Genomic DNA, 16,792 nt, shown 5'->3' with positions numbered 1-16,792 from the left:
ATGGGATTGGGAGTCATCTTTACAGGAGTGGGACGGGAGTGAAAATCCACTCCCGTGTCATGCTCTACTTCCCCATACAACTGCTCACAGCAAGGTCCGTCCCCCCACCACCACCACGCTCCTCTCCATTCATGAGAGGGATGTCAACAAGCTTCGTTATATTTCCAACTGTGAAATAAAGCCAGGAATTGTCCCATCCTGTCTATGGCTGATGCTGAGACCCTGATTCATGTGTTTGCCTCTTCTAGAGGACAGTTTTTCTTGCCACTGTCACCTGTGTGCTTGTTCTAGGGGTTGGTAAAGTTAGACCTTACTTGTGTGAAGCGCCTTGAGGCAACTTTGTTATAATTTGGCACTATAAAAATTAAAATATAGTGAAATTGAAAACAAGTTCATCAAGAAACAGGACCCATGCAAAGCAGCCAGACCTGACTGTCTACCCATCCTTACTGAAGAACTGTGCAGACCAACTGTCCCCGGTGTTCACAGACATCTTCAACACCTCACTGGAGACATGCCAGCTGTCAGCATGCTTCAAGGCCTCCACCATTATCCCCATCCCCAAAAAACAAAGAACTACAGGACTTAATGAGTATAAATCTGTCACCCTGACCTCTGTGGTGATGAAGACCTTTAAGCGCTTTGTCCTCACACACCTCAAGGCCATCTCTGACCCACACCTGGATCCTCTGCAGTTCACCTACAGAGCCAACAGGTCGGTAGACAACGTTGTCAACACAGCCCTCCACATCCTCCTACAGCATCTGGACTCCCCAGGAACCTACACCAGGATTCTGTTTGTGGACTTCAGCTCTGGTTTCAATACGATCATCCCGGCCCTGCTGCAGGACAAGCTCTCTCGGCTGGGCATGCCTGACTCCACCTGCAGGTGGATGACTGACTTCCTGTCCCAACAGGAGGCAGCATGTGAAGCTGGGAAGGCATGTCTCCGACACATGGTCCATTAGTACCGGATCCCCCCCAAGGCTGCGTTCTTTCTCCTCTACTCTTCTCCCTGTACATCAACAGCTGCACCTCCAGTCACCAGTCTGTAAAGCACCTGAAGTTTACGGACAATACGACCCTCATCGGACTCATCGCTGACGAGTCTGCCTACAAATGTGATATCAACCACCTGGTGTCCTGGTGCAGACAGAACAACCTGGAGCTCAACACCCTCAAGACAGTGGAGATGGTTGTTGATGTCAGAAAGAACCCAGTCCCGGCCAAACCCCATCAGCCTGTGTGGCTCCCCAGCCACCATCGTAGAGTCCTTACACTACCTGGGGATCACCATCACCCAGGACCTCAAGTGGGAGCTGAACATCAGCTCTCTCATCAAGAGAGCACAACAGAGCATGTACTTTCTGCGACAGTTGAGGAAGTTCAACATGCCAAAAACAATGATGCTGAATTTCTACATTGCCATCACTGAGTCCATTTTCTGCTCTTCCATCACCGTCTGGTACACTGCTGCCACTGCTAAGGACAGGAGCAGACTGCAGCGTATCATCACACAGCAGAGAAGGTGACTGGTAAAAGATGGAACGTTCCATCTTTCACCTCATGAATTATTTGTACCATTGAACTCACAAACATTCATTATTTGTATACTGTGCATCTGTACTTCAATCATCTGTTTTTGTACAGTCCCATGTCATTACGTGATATTTATTTAACAGTGAATATAATTTTGCCTATCTTTTACTTCTTACAGAAGTGTTTTCTTTTCTTATTGTTTATGCACTAGTAACACCAGATCAAATTTCTTGTATGTGTGAACTTACTTGCCAATAAATTTGATTCCAATGTTGCAGGAGGAGCGTGCACAGTGCAGCGGAAGCGTGTACAGTGCAGGAGGAGCATGCACGGCCTTGAAATGTTACTGTGGAATCGCTTCCTGACTGTAAAACTTTAAGTTCTTAAAAAAAATTTTTAAAGTACATTTTCAAGTTAGGTTATGATTAACATTTGTTCCAAGTTTAGAGTGCGCACATGATGTCAGAGGCAGACTGTGCATGTGGAAGCGAGTGCACATACTGCAGACCCCTCTCAGTTATGTGACTGCAGGAACAAAGCACATATCAATAAAAATACCCCCCCCCCCCCCAACCCATGAGAAAAAAAAAAAATTCTAGCCATTCTAACATTTTATTATTTTGTTTTAGAACTTAGAGCATGCGTGAAGAAGTGCTACTCTGTGTTCCCCTTTTTAATCTTCAGGTACTCAGTAGTTGTTCCACTTTATCAATCTATATTTTTTCTTAATTGATAAAAAAAGGAATAATGAATAAATAAATAAGAACAACAACCTGCCAGTCTGCACATGATTCATCTGGTTCAGCTATTTTTGTGTTACAGTCTCCTCCATCATCCTCGTGTGCTGGATTTTTCTTCTCGTGTTTCACAGACAAGTCCATTAGACTCAACTCTGCACTTCGCATTAGCATCATTAGCAAAGTAGCTGTTTCCCCGAGGCTTTTAAAGAGCTCGGCACAAATGTGTGAAACAACCAAGTGAAATGTGATGAATAATACATGTTCTGGGCGGCTGCACTGTTTCTTATTACAATCTTACACATCAGTCTTTACGCATACAACGTTTCAAACAGAAGACGACATCAGACTGCTTTATTTTAAAGGGTGACCCACTCCATCAAATCCCTCTACTTCAGTTTGTCTCCAAACACAGAGTTGTTATCATGACATGTAGTTCTGACAGCATTCTGCAGCCATGTTCTGTTAATTCATTCTTTTCTCATTGTACTGCGCTCCTACATCCCCAGTTAAACGAAGCCAAGAGTGAGAAGAAGACAGCTGGGAACGTTTCATTCCCAGGTCACTCCACTTAACTGTGCTTGGTCTTGGCGGGAATGCTTGGAATTCCAAACATTCCCACTGCCTAACTGTGCGACTCGGCCTTATGTAACCACATGTACAACAGGCAGCTGCTGCAAAGCTGTATAAGGTGATGCTGCCGCATCATCTTACCCAATAATTCTCTCTTTTCGTCACTGATTTATCTTTTTATGGTGTGATTTATGTTTTTTATGGTGGAAAAATTGGAACATTAAATCTGATGATTATTAATCCATTTTTCACCACTTATCAGAGTCCAGATCAAATGATGACGAAATGGACAACAAGGTAGCTGACACGTCCTAGGGGACCCACCTCCTATGCCATATGGGACAAACACTTCAGCGTGTTCTGGGTCTACTCCGGGGCTTCCTCCGACTCAGATACAGATGGAAAAACTCCAGAGGGAAGCATCCTAGCTTGTGCCAGTTTTAAATATGCTCAAAATTTTCTGCAACTCAGTCGGACTTCCAGCTGCCTCGTGTTTGACTTGGTACAGTCTTGAACACGCCAGAGCATGAATCACCCGAGATATCAGAAATTAACGATGTGTGTGCCACACACAGTCCTGCACTGAACGTGGGCTGGGCATGGCTGAGGGAGCATGGTCCAAATGATGGTCCCAAGAGACAAAGAAGAAGAAGGAAAAAAAAAAGATTCTCGACTTATGCCGAGTGGTGTTCTTGCCCAGACGGACTCAGTGCCAAACTCAGCCACGTGTTTAAGGGTATTTTCACACCCAGTGGATAGTTTGTTCAGTCCCGACCAGAGACCAAAGTGTGACAATGCTGCACTTGTCTCTTTTTTTTTTTTTAAACTTTGGTTCAGTTTGCCTTCAATTTCAATTCAATTTAATAATTAGCTTATAATGCGCCAAATCACAGCAAAAAACCATCTCAAGGCGCCTTACATGAAACAATTCAACATAAAATTTTAATAAATAATTAAAAACAAATTAAAAAATTCAAATACATAATTAAAACAGAAGTAAAAGAATAAAACAGATAAAAAATAAAAACTATTCATAAGAAAGAGAATAAAAATAGGTTTTCAGTCTTGACTTAAAAATGTCCACGGACTCCGACTGCCTCACGGTCGCAGGAAGACATTTCCACAGGGTGGATGCACGATACGAAAAGGCTCTTTGACCCGCTGACTTCTTCTTCACCCTGGGAACACAGAGAAGTCCCGCATCCTGAGACCGCAAAGCCCAGGCTCGCACCTAAAGTTCCACCAGATCAGCCAGATAAGATGGCGCCAGTCCAAGAACAACCTTATAAGTCAATAACAAAACCTTAAAATCTGCTCTCACAGAGACAGGGAGCCAGTGCAAAGATGCCAAAATGGGTGTGATATGTTCAGACCTGCTGCTACATCTCAGAAGTCTGGCGACAGCGTTCTGAACCATCTGAAGACCCCTGATGCTGGACTGCGGTAACCCTGAAAATAGAACATTACAATAATCTAGCCTAGAAGAAACAAAAGCATGAATCAGGGTCTCAGCATCAGCCATAGACAGGATGGGGCGGATCCTCGCTATATTTCACAGATGGAAAAAAGCAGTCCTAGTAACATCCCTGATGTGGATGGAGGTCAAAGGACAACGTGGGATCAAAAATTACCCCAAGGTTCCTCATTTTGTCCGTATGATGTATGACACACAAACCCAGACTGAGCGCCAGCTGGTCAAACTGATGCCGATGTCTCGCTGGACCAAGAACCATCATTTCAGCAGTGTTTGCTGTATCTGTTAGCTGTTTGAACTGAGCTGTTTGAGTTCTTTGAATTAACAGTCTTTTTCAAGACTTTTTTACTTTTTTTTTTTAACTTTTTTTTTACTTTTTCACCGTGCTCCAACGCCTAAAGAAGACCTCTAACGGTCGAAACATCGCGACGGAGCACTTTTATCAGCTAACTTTCATCAGCGTTGGCAAGCTAACTAGCTTGCTAACGCTTTCGTTTTTATTTTTATTTTATTTTTTAGCACTGTTGTCGTGCTGCTCCACAGCCTGTCTAGTGGATTTTTATTTTATTTTAGCACCGTTGTCGTGCGTTACCTGTGCTGCTCCACAGCCTGTCTAGTGGATTTTTATTTTATTTTAGCACTGTTGTCGTGCGTTACCTGTGCTGCTCCACAGCCTGTCTAGTGGATTTTTATTTTATTTTAGCACTGTTGTCGTGTGTTACCTGTGCTGCTCCACAGCCTGTCTAGTGGATTTTTATTTTATTTTAGCACTGTTGTCGTGCGTTACCTGTGCTGCTCCACAGCCTGTCTAGTGGATTTTTATTTATTTTAGCACTGTTGTCGTGCGTTACCTGTGCTGCTCCACAGCCTGTCCAGTGGATTTTGATTTTGATTTTATTTTTTTAGCACTGTTGTCGTGTGTTACCTGTGCTGCTCCACAGCCTGTCTAGTGGATTTTTATTTTATTTTAGCACCGTTGTCGTGCGTTACCTGTGCTGCTCCACAGCCTGTCTAGTGGATTTTTATTTTATTTTAGCACCGTTGTCGTGCGTCACCTGTGCTGCTCCACAGCCTGTCTAGTGGATTTTTATTTTATTTTAGCACCGTTGTCGTGCGTTACCTGTGCTGCTCCACAGCCTGTCTAGTGGATTTTTATTTTATTTTAGCACCGTTGTCGTGCGTTACCTGTGCTGCTCCACAGCCTGTCTAGTGGATTTTTATTTTATTTTAGCACTGTTGTCGTGCGTTACCTGTGCTGCTCCACAGCCTGTCCAGTGGATTTTGATTTTATTTTAGCACCGTTGTCGTGCGTTACCTGTGCTGCTCCACAGCCTGTCCAGTGGATTTTGATTTTATTTTTTTAGCACTGTTGTCGTGTGTTACCTGTGCTGCTCCACAGCCTGTCTAGTGGATTTTTATTTTATTTTAGCACCGTTGTCATGCGTTACCTGTGCTGCTCCACAGCCTGTCTAGTGGATTTTTATTTTATTTTAGCACCGTTGTCGTGCGTTACCTGTGCTGCTCCACAGCCTGTCTAGTGGATTTTTATTTTATTTTAGCACCGTTGTCGTGCGTTACCTGTGCTGCTCCACAGCCTGTCTAGTGGATTTTTATTTTATTTTAGCACTGTTGTCGTGTGTTACCTGTGCTGCTCCACAGCCTGTCTAGTGGATTTTTATTTTATTTTAGCACTGTTGTCGTGTGTTACCTGTGCTGCTCCACAGCCTGTCTAGTGGATTTTTATTTTATTTTAGCAACGTTGTCGTGCGTTACCTGTGCTGCTCCACAGCCTGTCTAGTGGTTTTTTATTTTATTTTAGCAACGTTGTCGTGCGTTACCTGTGCTGCTCCACAGCCTGTCCAGTGGATTTTGATTTTGATTTTATTTTTTTTTAGCACCGTTGTCGTGAGTTACCTGTGCTGCTCCACAGCCTGTCCAGTGGATTTTGATTTTGATTTTATTTTTTTTAGCACCGTTGTCGTGCGTTACCTGTGCTGCTCCACAGCCTGTCCAGTGGATTTTGATTTTGATTTTATTTTTTTTAGCACCGTTGTCGTGCGTTACCTGTGCTGCTCCACAGCCTGTCCAGTGGATTTTGATTTTGATTTTATTTTTTTAGCACTGTTGTCGTGCGTTACCTGTGCTGCTCCACAGCCTGTCCTGTGGATTTTTATTTTATTTTTTACCACTGTTGTCGTGCGTTACCTGTGCTGCTCCACAGCCTGTCTAGTGGATTTTTATTTTATTTTTTACCACTGTTGTCGTGCGTTACCTGTGCTGCTCCACAGCCTGTCTAGTGGATTTTTATTTATTTTTTACCACTGTTGTCGTGCGTTACCTGTGCTGCTCCACAGCCTGTCTAGTGGATTTTTATTTTATTTTTTAGCACTGTTGTCGTGCGTTACCTGTGCTGCTCCACAGCCTGTCCAGTGGATTTTTATTTTATTTTTTACCACTGTTGTCGTGTGTTACCTGTGCTGCTCCACAGCCTGTCCAGTGGATTTTTATTTTATTTTTTACCACTGTTGTCATGTGTTATCTGTGCTGCTCCACAGCCTGTCCAGTGGATTTTGATTTTGATTTTATTTTTTTTTAGCACCGTTGTCGTGCGTTACCTGTGCTGCTCCACAGCCTGTCCAGTGGACTTTGATTTTGATTTTATTTTTTTTTAGCACCGTTGTCGTGCGTTACCTGTGCTGCTCCACAGCCTGTCCAGTGGATTTTGATTTTGATTTTATTTTTTTAGCACTGTTGTCGTGCGTTACCTGTGCTGCTCCACAGCCTGTCTAGTGGATTTTTATTTTATTTTTTAGCACTGTTGTCGTGCGTTACCTGTGCTGCTCCACAGCCTGTCTAGTGGATTTTTATTTTATTTTTTAGCACTGTTGTCGTGCGTTACCTGTGCTGCTCCACAGCCTGTCCAGTGGATTTTTATTTTATTTTTTACCACTGTTGTCGTGTGTTACCTGTGCTGCTCCACAGCCTGTCTAGTGGATTTTAATTTTATTTTAGCACTGTTGTCGTGCGTTACCTGTGCTGCTCCACAGCCTGTCTAGTGTTTTTTTATTTTTTTTAGCACCGTTGTCGTGCGTTACCTGTGCTGCTCCACAGCCTGTCCAGTGGATTTTGATTTTGATTTTATTTTTTTAGCACTGTTGTCGTGCGTTACCTGTGCTGCTCCACAGCCTGTCTAGTGGATTTTTATTTTATTTTTTACCACTGTTGTCGTGCGTTACCTGTGCTGCTCCACAGCCTGTCCAGTGGATTTTTATTTTATTTTTTACCACTGTTGTCGTGTGTTACCTGTGCTGCTCCACAGCCTGTCCTGTGGATTTTTATTTTATTTTTTAGCACTGTTGTCGTGCGTTACCTGTGCTGCTCCACAGCCTGTCTAGTGGATTTTTATTTTATTTTTTAGCACTGTTGTCGTGCGTTACCTGTGCTGCTCCACAGCCTGTCCAGTGGATTTTTATTTTATTTTTTACCACTGTTGTCGTGTGTTACCTGTGCTGCTCCACAGCCTGTCTAGTGGATTTAATTTTATTTTAGCACTGTTGTCGTGCGTTACCTGTGCTGCTCCACAGCCTGTCTAGTGGTTTTTTATTTTTTTTAGCACCGTTGTCGTGCGTTACCTGTGCTGCTCCACAGCCTGTCCAGTGGATTTTTATTTTATTTTTTAGCACTGTTGTCGTGCGTTACCTGTGCTGCTCCACAGCCTGTCCAGTGGATTTTTATTTTATTTTTACCACTGTTGTCGTGTGTTACCTGTGCTGCTCCACAGCCTGTCTAGTGGATTTTTATTTTATTTTAGCACTGTTGTCGTGCGTTACCTGTGCTGCTCCACAGCCTGTCTAGTGGTTTTTTATTTTTTTTAGCACCGTTGTCGTGCGTTACCTGTGCTGCTCCACAGCCTGTCCAGTGGATTTTGATTTTATTTTTTTTTAGCACTGTTGTCGTGCGTTACCTGTGCTGCTCCACAGCCTGTCCAGTGGATTTTTATTTTATTTTTTACCACTGTTGTCGTGTGTTATCTGTGCTGCTCCACAGCCTGTCTAGTGGATTTTTATTTATTTTTGCACCGTTGTCGTGCGTTCGCTGTTGCCGTGCGTTACTTGTGCTGCTTCATGGCCTGTCTGGTGCCTTAACTAAAGCACTCCTTCTGCTGAATCACCTCTAAATTATTTATAAATTATTCACTTTGCGTGTTTTTAGGAATCCGCTAGGTTGCGTAGCTACTAGCTCTTAGCCGATTTAGCATGGCGGCTTCTCCTGTCTCTCCCGCACTTTTCTGCTCTGGTTGTGAAATGTTTAGTTGTTCCTCGGCCTCCTTTAGCAGTAATGGTACTTGTAATAAGTGCAGCTTATTCGTAGCTTTGGAGGCCAGGCTGGGCGAATTGGAGACTCGGCTCCGCACCGTGGAAAATTCTACAGCTAGCCAGGCCCCTGTAGTCGGTGCGGACCAAGGTGGCTTAGCCGCCGTTAGTTCCCCCCTGGCAGATCCCGGGCAGTCGGGAAAGCAGGCTGACTGGGTGACTGTGAGGAGGAAGCGTAGCCCTAAACAGAAGCCCCGTGTACACCGTCAACCCGTTCACATCTCTAACCGTTTTTCCCCACTCGACGATAGACTCGCCGAGGATCAAACTCTGGTTATTGGCGACTCTGTTTTGAGAAATGTGAAGTTAGCGACACCAGCAACCATTGTCAATTGTCTTCCGGGGGCCAGAGCAGGCGACATTGAAGGAAATTTGAAATTGCTGGCTAAGGCTAAGCGTAAATTTGGTAAGATTGTAATTCACGTCGGCAGTAATGACACTCGGTTACGCCAATCGGAGGTCACTAAAATTAACATTAAATCGGTGTGTAACTTTGCAAAAACAATGTCGGACTCTGTTGTCTTCTCTGGGCCCCTCCCCAATCAGACCGGGAGTGACATGTTTAGCCGCATGTTCTCCTTGAATTGCTGGCTGTCTGAGTGGTGTCCAAAAAATGAGGTGGGCTTCATAGATAATTGGCAAAGCTTCTGGGGAAAACCTGGTCTTGTTAGGAGAGACGGCATCCATCCCACTTTAGATGGAGCAGCTCTCATTTCTAGAAATCTGGCCAATTTTCTTGGATCCTCTAAACTGTGACTGTCTAGCGTTGGGACCAGGAGGCAGAGCTGTGGTCTTATACACCTCTCTGCAGCTTCTCTCCCCCTGCCATCCCCTCATTACCCATCCCCGTAGAGACAGTGCCTGCTCCCAGACCACCAATAACCAGCAAAAATCTATTTAAGCAAAAAAATTCAAAAAGAAAAAATAATATAGCACCTTCAACTGCACCACAGACTAAAACAGTTAAATGTGGTCTATTAAACATTAGGTCTCTCTCTTCTAAGTCCCTGTTGGTAAATGATATAATAATTGATCAACGTATAGATTTATTCTGCCTAACAGAAACCTGGTTACAGCAGGATGAATATGTTAGTTTAAATGAGTCAACACCCCCGAGTCACACTAACTGTCAGAATGCTCGTGGTACGGGCCGGGGCGGAGGATTAGCAGCAATCTTCCATTCCAGCTTATTAATTAATCAAAAACCTAGACAGAGCTTTAATTCATTTGAAAGCTTGTCTCTTAGTCTTTTCCATCCAAATTGGAAGTCCCAAAAACCAGTTTTATTTGTTATTATCTATCGTCCACCTGGTCGTTACTGTGAGTTTCTCTGTGAATTTTCAGACCTTCTGTCTGACTTAGTGCTTAGCTCAGATAAGATACTTATAGTGGGCGATTTTAACATCCACACAGATGCTGAGAATGACAGCCTCAACACTGCATTTAATCTATTATTAGACTCTTTTGGCTTTGCTCAAAAAGTAAATGAGTCCACCCACCACTTTAATCATATCTTAGATCTTGTTTTGACTTATGGTATGGAAATAGAAGACTTAACAGTATTCCCTGAAAACTCCCTTCTGTCTGATCATTTTTTAATAACATTTACATTTACTCTGATGGACTACCCAGCAGTAGGGAATAAGTTTCATTACACTAGAAGTCTTTCAGAAAGCGCTGTAACTAGGTTTAAGGATATGATTCCTTCTTTATGTTCTCTAATGTCATATACCAACACAGAGCAGAGTAGCTACCTAAACTCTGTAAGGGAGTTAGAGTATCTCGTCAATAGTTTTACATCCTCATTGAAGACAACTTTGGATGCTGTAGCTCCTCTGAAAAAGAGAGCTTTAAATCAGAAGTGTCTGACTCCGTGGTATAACTCACAAACTCGTAGCTTAAAGCAGATAACCCGTAAGTTGGAGAGGAAATGGCGTCTCACTAATTTAGAAGATCTTCACTTAGCCTGGAAAAAGAGTTTGTTGCTCTATAAAAAGCCCTCCGTAAAGCTAGGACATCTTTCTACTCATCACTAATTGAAGAAAATAAGAACAACCCCAGGTTTCTTTTCAGCACTGTAGCCAGGCTGACAAAGAGTCAGAGCTCTATTGAGCTGAGTATTCCATTAACTTTAACTAGTAATGACTTCATGACTTTCTTTGCTAACAAATTTTGACTATTAGAGAAAAAATTACTCATAATCATCCCAAAGATGTATCGTTATCTTTGGCTGCTTTCAGTGATGCCGGTATTTGGTTAGACTCTTTCTCTCCGATTGTTCTGTCTGAGTTATTTTCATTAGTTACTTCATCCAAACCATCAACATGTTTATTAGACCCCATTCCTGCCAGGCTGCTCAAGGAAGTCCTACCATTATTTAATGCTTCAATCTTAAATATGATCAACTTATCTTGTTAGTTGGCTATGTACCACAGGCTTTTAAGGTGGCAGTAATTAAACCATTACTTAAAAAGCCATCACTTGACCCAGCTATCTTAGCTAATTATAGGCCAATCTCCAACCTTCCTTTTCTCTCAAAGATTCTTGAGAGGGTAGTTGTAAAACAGCTAACTGATCATCTGCAGAGGAATGGTCTATTTGAAGAGGTCCAGTCAGGTTTTAGAATTCATCATAGTACAGAAACAGCATTAGTGAAGGTTACAAATGATCTTCTTATGGCTTCGGACAGTGGACTTATCTCTGTGCTTGTTCTGTTGGACCTCAGTGCTGCTTTTGATACTGTTGACCATAAAATTTTATTACAGAGATTAGAGCATGTCATAGGTATTAAGGGCACTGCACTGCGGTGGTTTGAATCATATTTGTCTAATAGATTACAGTTTGTTCATGTAAATGGGGAATCTTCTTCACGGACTAAAGTTAATTATGGAGTTCCACAAGGTTCTGTGCTAGGACCAATTTTATTCACTTTATACATGCTTCCCTTAGGCAGTATTATTAGACGGTATTGCTTAAATTTTCATTGTTACGCAGATGATACCCAGCTTTATCTATCCATGAAACCAGAGGACACACACCAATTAGCTAAACTGCAGGATTGTCTTACAGACATAAAGACATGGATGACCTCTAATTTCCTGCTTTTAAACTCAGATAAAACTGAAGTTATTGTACTTGGCCCCACAAATCTTAGAAGCATGGTCTCTAACCAGATCTTTACTCTGGATGGCATTTCCCTGACCTCTAGTAATACTGTGAGAAATCTTGGAGTCATTTTTGATCAGGATATGTCATTCAAAGCGCATATTAAACAAATATGTAGGACTGCCTTTTTGCATTTACGCAATATCTCTAAAATCAGAAAGGTCTTGTCTCAGAGTGATGCTGAAAAACTAATTCATGCATTTATTTCCTCTAGGCTGGACTATTGTAATTCATTATTATTAGGTTGTCCTAAAAGTTCCCTAAAAAGCCTTCAGTTAATTCAAAATGCTGCAGCTAGAGTACTGACGGGGACTAGCAGGAGAGAGCATATCTCACCCGTGTTGGCCTCTCTTCATTGGCTTCCTGTTAATTCTAGAATAGAATTTAAAATTCTTCTTCTTACTTATAAGGTTTTGAATAATCAGGTCCCATCTTATCTTAGGGACCTCGTAGTACCATATTACCCCATTAGAGCGCTTCGCTCTCAGACTGCAGGCTTACTTGTAGTTCCTAGGGTTTGTAAGAGTAGAATGGGAGGCAGAGCCTTCAGCTTTCAGGCTCCTCTCCTGTGGAACCAGCTCCCAATTCAGATCAGGGAGACAGACACCCTCTCTACTTTTAAGATTAGGCTTAAAACTTTCCTTTTCGCTAAGGCTTATAGTTAGGGCTGGATCAGGTGACCCTGGACTATCCCTTGGTTATGCTGCTTTAGACATAGACTGTGGGGGGTTCCCATGATGCACTGTTTCTTTCTCTTTTTGCTCTGTATGCATCACTCCGCATTTAATCATTAGTGATCGATCTCTGCCCCCTTCCACAGCATGTCTTTTTCCTGGTTCTTTTCCTCAGCCACAACCAGTCTCAGCAGAAGACTGCCCCTCCCTGAGCCTGGTTCTGCTGGAGGTTTCTTCCTGTTAAAAGGGAGTTTTTCCTTCCCACTGTAGCCAAGTGCTTGCTCACAGGGGGTCGTTTTGACCGTTGGGGTTTTTCATAATTATTGTATGGCCTTGCCTTACAATATAAAGCGCCTTGGGGCAACTGTTTGTTGTGATTTGGCGCTATATTAAAAAAAAGTTGATTGATTGATTGATTGATTTCAGTCTTATCAAAGTTTAAAAGTAGGAAGTTACTAGACATCCAACTTCTCACTGATAGAAGACAGCCCTCCAGGGATTTTATGGGAGTGAGATTTCCCGCAGTAATAGGCACATACAACTGAGTATCATCAGCGTAACAATGAAAGGCAATCCCAAAACTCTGCAGTATATGCCCAAGGAGTGCCACATACAGGAAGAAAAGCAAGGGGCCTAAAACAGATCCCTGCGGAACCCCAAATCTCATGTCACCAAGGTCAGAGGTAGTGCCATTATACAAGACACATTGAGAACAACTGGACAGATATGATGTCAACCAGGCAAGGGCACTTCCAGTAATCCCAAAAAAAACTACAACCTATCAAGCAAAATATGATGATCCACAGTATGAAACGCAGCACTGAGATCTAACAACACCAAAACCGTAGTGGTGTCTGAGTCCATTGCTCGCAGAAGATTATTCACTACTTTAGTGAGCGCTGTATCTGTGGAGTGATATTTCCTAAAAGCAGACTGCAGTGGCTCAAAAAGATCACTCTCAGTGAGGTGGTCTACGAGCTGCCATGAAACCACCTTTTCTAAAATTTGGGAACAGAATGATAGATTTGATATCGGCCTGTAATTTGTCAATACACTCAGGTCAAGATTAGATTTTACATAATGGTTTAATCACTGCAGATTTAAAACCTGTCAGAACCGATCCAGAGGTTAATGACAGATTCATAATTTCCAGCACAGTCAGCCCAAGAGTGGGCCACAGGTCCTTCAACAGTTTTGTTGGTATGGCATCAAATGAACAGGTTGTGCTTTTTGTAGACGCCACGTTTCGTCAGCACGCCTAGTGAAATACTATTAAATTCTCTCAATCTAGGTAACACCTCAGTGGTAGCGCCCACCTCCAAAGCAGGTTTTAATGGTTGGGCCGAGGTGTGCTGAGATATGCTCAGCCTAATATCTTCTAATTTCTTCTTGAAATAATCCAAGAAATCCTGCGCTGAAAAGGGAGAACGACTAACAGGTGGCTGCCCGTCAATAAGAAATGCTACCGTGTCAAACAAGAACTTTGAGTTATGTTTGTTTTTACTGATCAAATCAGAGTAATAGGCCCGCTTTGTGGCCAGTAGTGCATGCCTATAATCTTAAATAGCATCCCACCACACAAGGCGGAACACCTCTAATTTGGAACAACGCCATTTCTGTTCCAAACCTCTAGCCTTCTGCCTGAGGTCATGCAAGTAACCACTGAACCAAGGTGACTGTGCCTTGGGGGGGGCGTGGCCTTAAAAGAGGAGGCGCAATCTTATCAAGTGTAGTTTTAAGTGCTAAATTTAGACTATCCGCAAGGCTGTCTACTGATTTAGCATTCCCCAGACTCAAAGCTAAAATATCAGGTAGTCTAGCCTCAAGTTCAGTCATAGTTGAGGGTTTAATATGACACCGCAGTAGTAGGCAAGGTTGTTGTTCCACTAAACGTGGCAGCTTAAATGTAAACCTGATAAGTGAATGGTCTGAGACGATAGATGCAAGAGGCAAGATGTCGATATTTGTGACAGCAAACCCACATGCAAGAACCAGATCCAGGGTCCTGAATGCATTGCTGTAATCCTAATGCATCCACAATTTGGGATCAGAGGGCTTATTTATATGAATGTTAAAGTCAGCAATAATCAAAATGTTGTCTGCACTAGTTGACAAACTAGAGATGAACGCACCAAATTCATCTAAGAAATCAGAATATCGGCCAGGGGGGCCTATAAACAGTGACAATATAACATAGCTGAATTCCAGTTTTATGACACTGACAGTACTTAGCATCACGGGCATAACAGAGAGTCAGATGCTCAAAGGAATTATATTTGTGACCCCCAAAACCTAATAAAGAAAATCTAGATTTGTAAATAAAAGCAACACCCCCACCTTGCTTCACACCACAAGACATGTGACTAAATGTGTACGCTGGCGGACAGGCCTCATTCACGGGAAGGAGAGTTGTGGGTTTGAGCCAGGTTTCACATAAGCCAATCATATCTAAATGATGATCCATGATTAAATCATTAATCAAAGATTTCAAGGACAGTGATCTGATGTTCAGGAGACCCAGGGTAAGGACCTCAGTGGGGATGACAGTCTGACTGTTCGGAACCCGGCAAAGCAAGCCCAGGTTCCGAGAGTGCCACTAGCGCACATCAATCCGGCGAAGACGTGGACGGCCGGGCTGACAGTCCTCAGAGCCGACCAGCGGCACCACGCAGGCTTTAACTGGATCCACAAGGTGCCAGGGCAGCACAGATCCTGCCAGAATTCTGTGCACAGCTCGTCCAGACGCCAGATAGCAGGCCAAACAGAGCTTCAGCTTCACCAGGTGGCCACTTCGTCTCCTGCGGCGATGAGTGCGCTTTCGGCCGAAAGGCAGTGCAGGAGCACAGCACAGAAAAGCCGGCACCTCCGATAAAAATGGGGGCGGAAAGTTCTGTCCACCCTCCAATAACCACACCGCACCACGAACCAGGGGCTGGAGATCCAGCAGCGTTTGGCGATCATACACCCACAGTGCCTCTGATTCAAAAACAGCATAAGTTAAAAACAATAAAATAACAAACAGACTGAAGAGCAACAGACGAGCAGCCAGACACAACAGCACCATCTTGGCACTTCACATGGCAACATTTCAAAGTGGACCAAAGTGTGAAAGAATAACCACATGCATGCTGAAAATGCAGTTACACTTTGAGGTGGATATGGACAAAGGAGAAAATAAGAGATAAAATAGGTTGTAAACTTTGTGAGGTTAGTAGTTTCTTAATGACCCAACTGACAAAACCTGTTGAAAAAGTTGGTTCTCGTGGAATAGAAAAACATTAAGTTTGGAATCCTTTCCATAAGGAGCCAAGAAACATCTTCTTTTAAGTAGCGTAAGATCAGGTGATTTAGAGGTTAAGATACACTGGTGTGAATAACCTCCCATGAAAAACATTCAGTCTGCTACACTCTATGATGTCATGTGGTGAGTCAGTCAAAGCCTCAGTGCTGAGTTCTAAGAGGTGCGTGTTTGGAACAGCTGAAAGAATGACAAAATTCACAGATAGGCCACACAATTTCTTTCAGATCTGTTTGATGGTTGGTAAATCCAACATTAACACTGAAAACAACGAATGAAGAGATAGACTTTTAAACGAGGCTTTTCTCTGTGAGAATGAAGAATCGTCTGGAATTTTCTTAGACCTTCTCTTGGTTTAGGTACGACTGGAGCCTCTGGACCAAACGGCACCATGCACACACCTTGGTGTGCTGATGTGGAGCTCAAGGGAGTTTGGTGGGGGGGGGGGGGGGGTTCTCTTCACATTCACTCGATTGTTTTTCATAACACATTTGGCCCACCTCAACCTTTCAATTCCTCCAAAGCTGATCAGCAGCACTGACAAACACACACTGGCACAAAACCTGAACACATACACACAAAGCAAGTATAACGGCAATCCTACAGGGCAAAAAAATGAACAAACACACCTACAGTTGTATGCAAAGGTTTGGGCACCCCTCATAATTTTCATGATTTTCCTTTATAAATCATTGGTTGTCTGGATCAGAAATTTCAGTTAAATACAGTGAGTAAAATAAGTATTTGAACACCCTGCAGTTTTGCAAGTTCTCCCACTTAGAAATCATGGAGGGGTCTGAAATTTTCATCTTAGGTGCATGTCCACTGTGAGAGACATAATGTTAAAAAAAAAAAAAAAATCCGGCAATCACAATGTATGATTTTTTAATAATTTATTTGTATGTTACTGCTGCAAATAAGTATTTGAACACCTACCAACCAGCAAGAATTCTGGCTCA

The sequence above is a fragment of the Thalassophryne amazonica genome, unplaced genomic scaffold, assembly GCF_902500255.1.
Source record: "Thalassophryne amazonica unplaced genomic scaffold, fThaAma1.1, whole genome shotgun sequence".
NCBI classification, from domain to species: Eukaryota; Metazoa; Chordata; class Actinopteri; order Batrachoidiformes; family Batrachoididae; genus Thalassophryne; species Thalassophryne amazonica.
Note: the sequence above shows the minus strand (reverse complement) of the source record.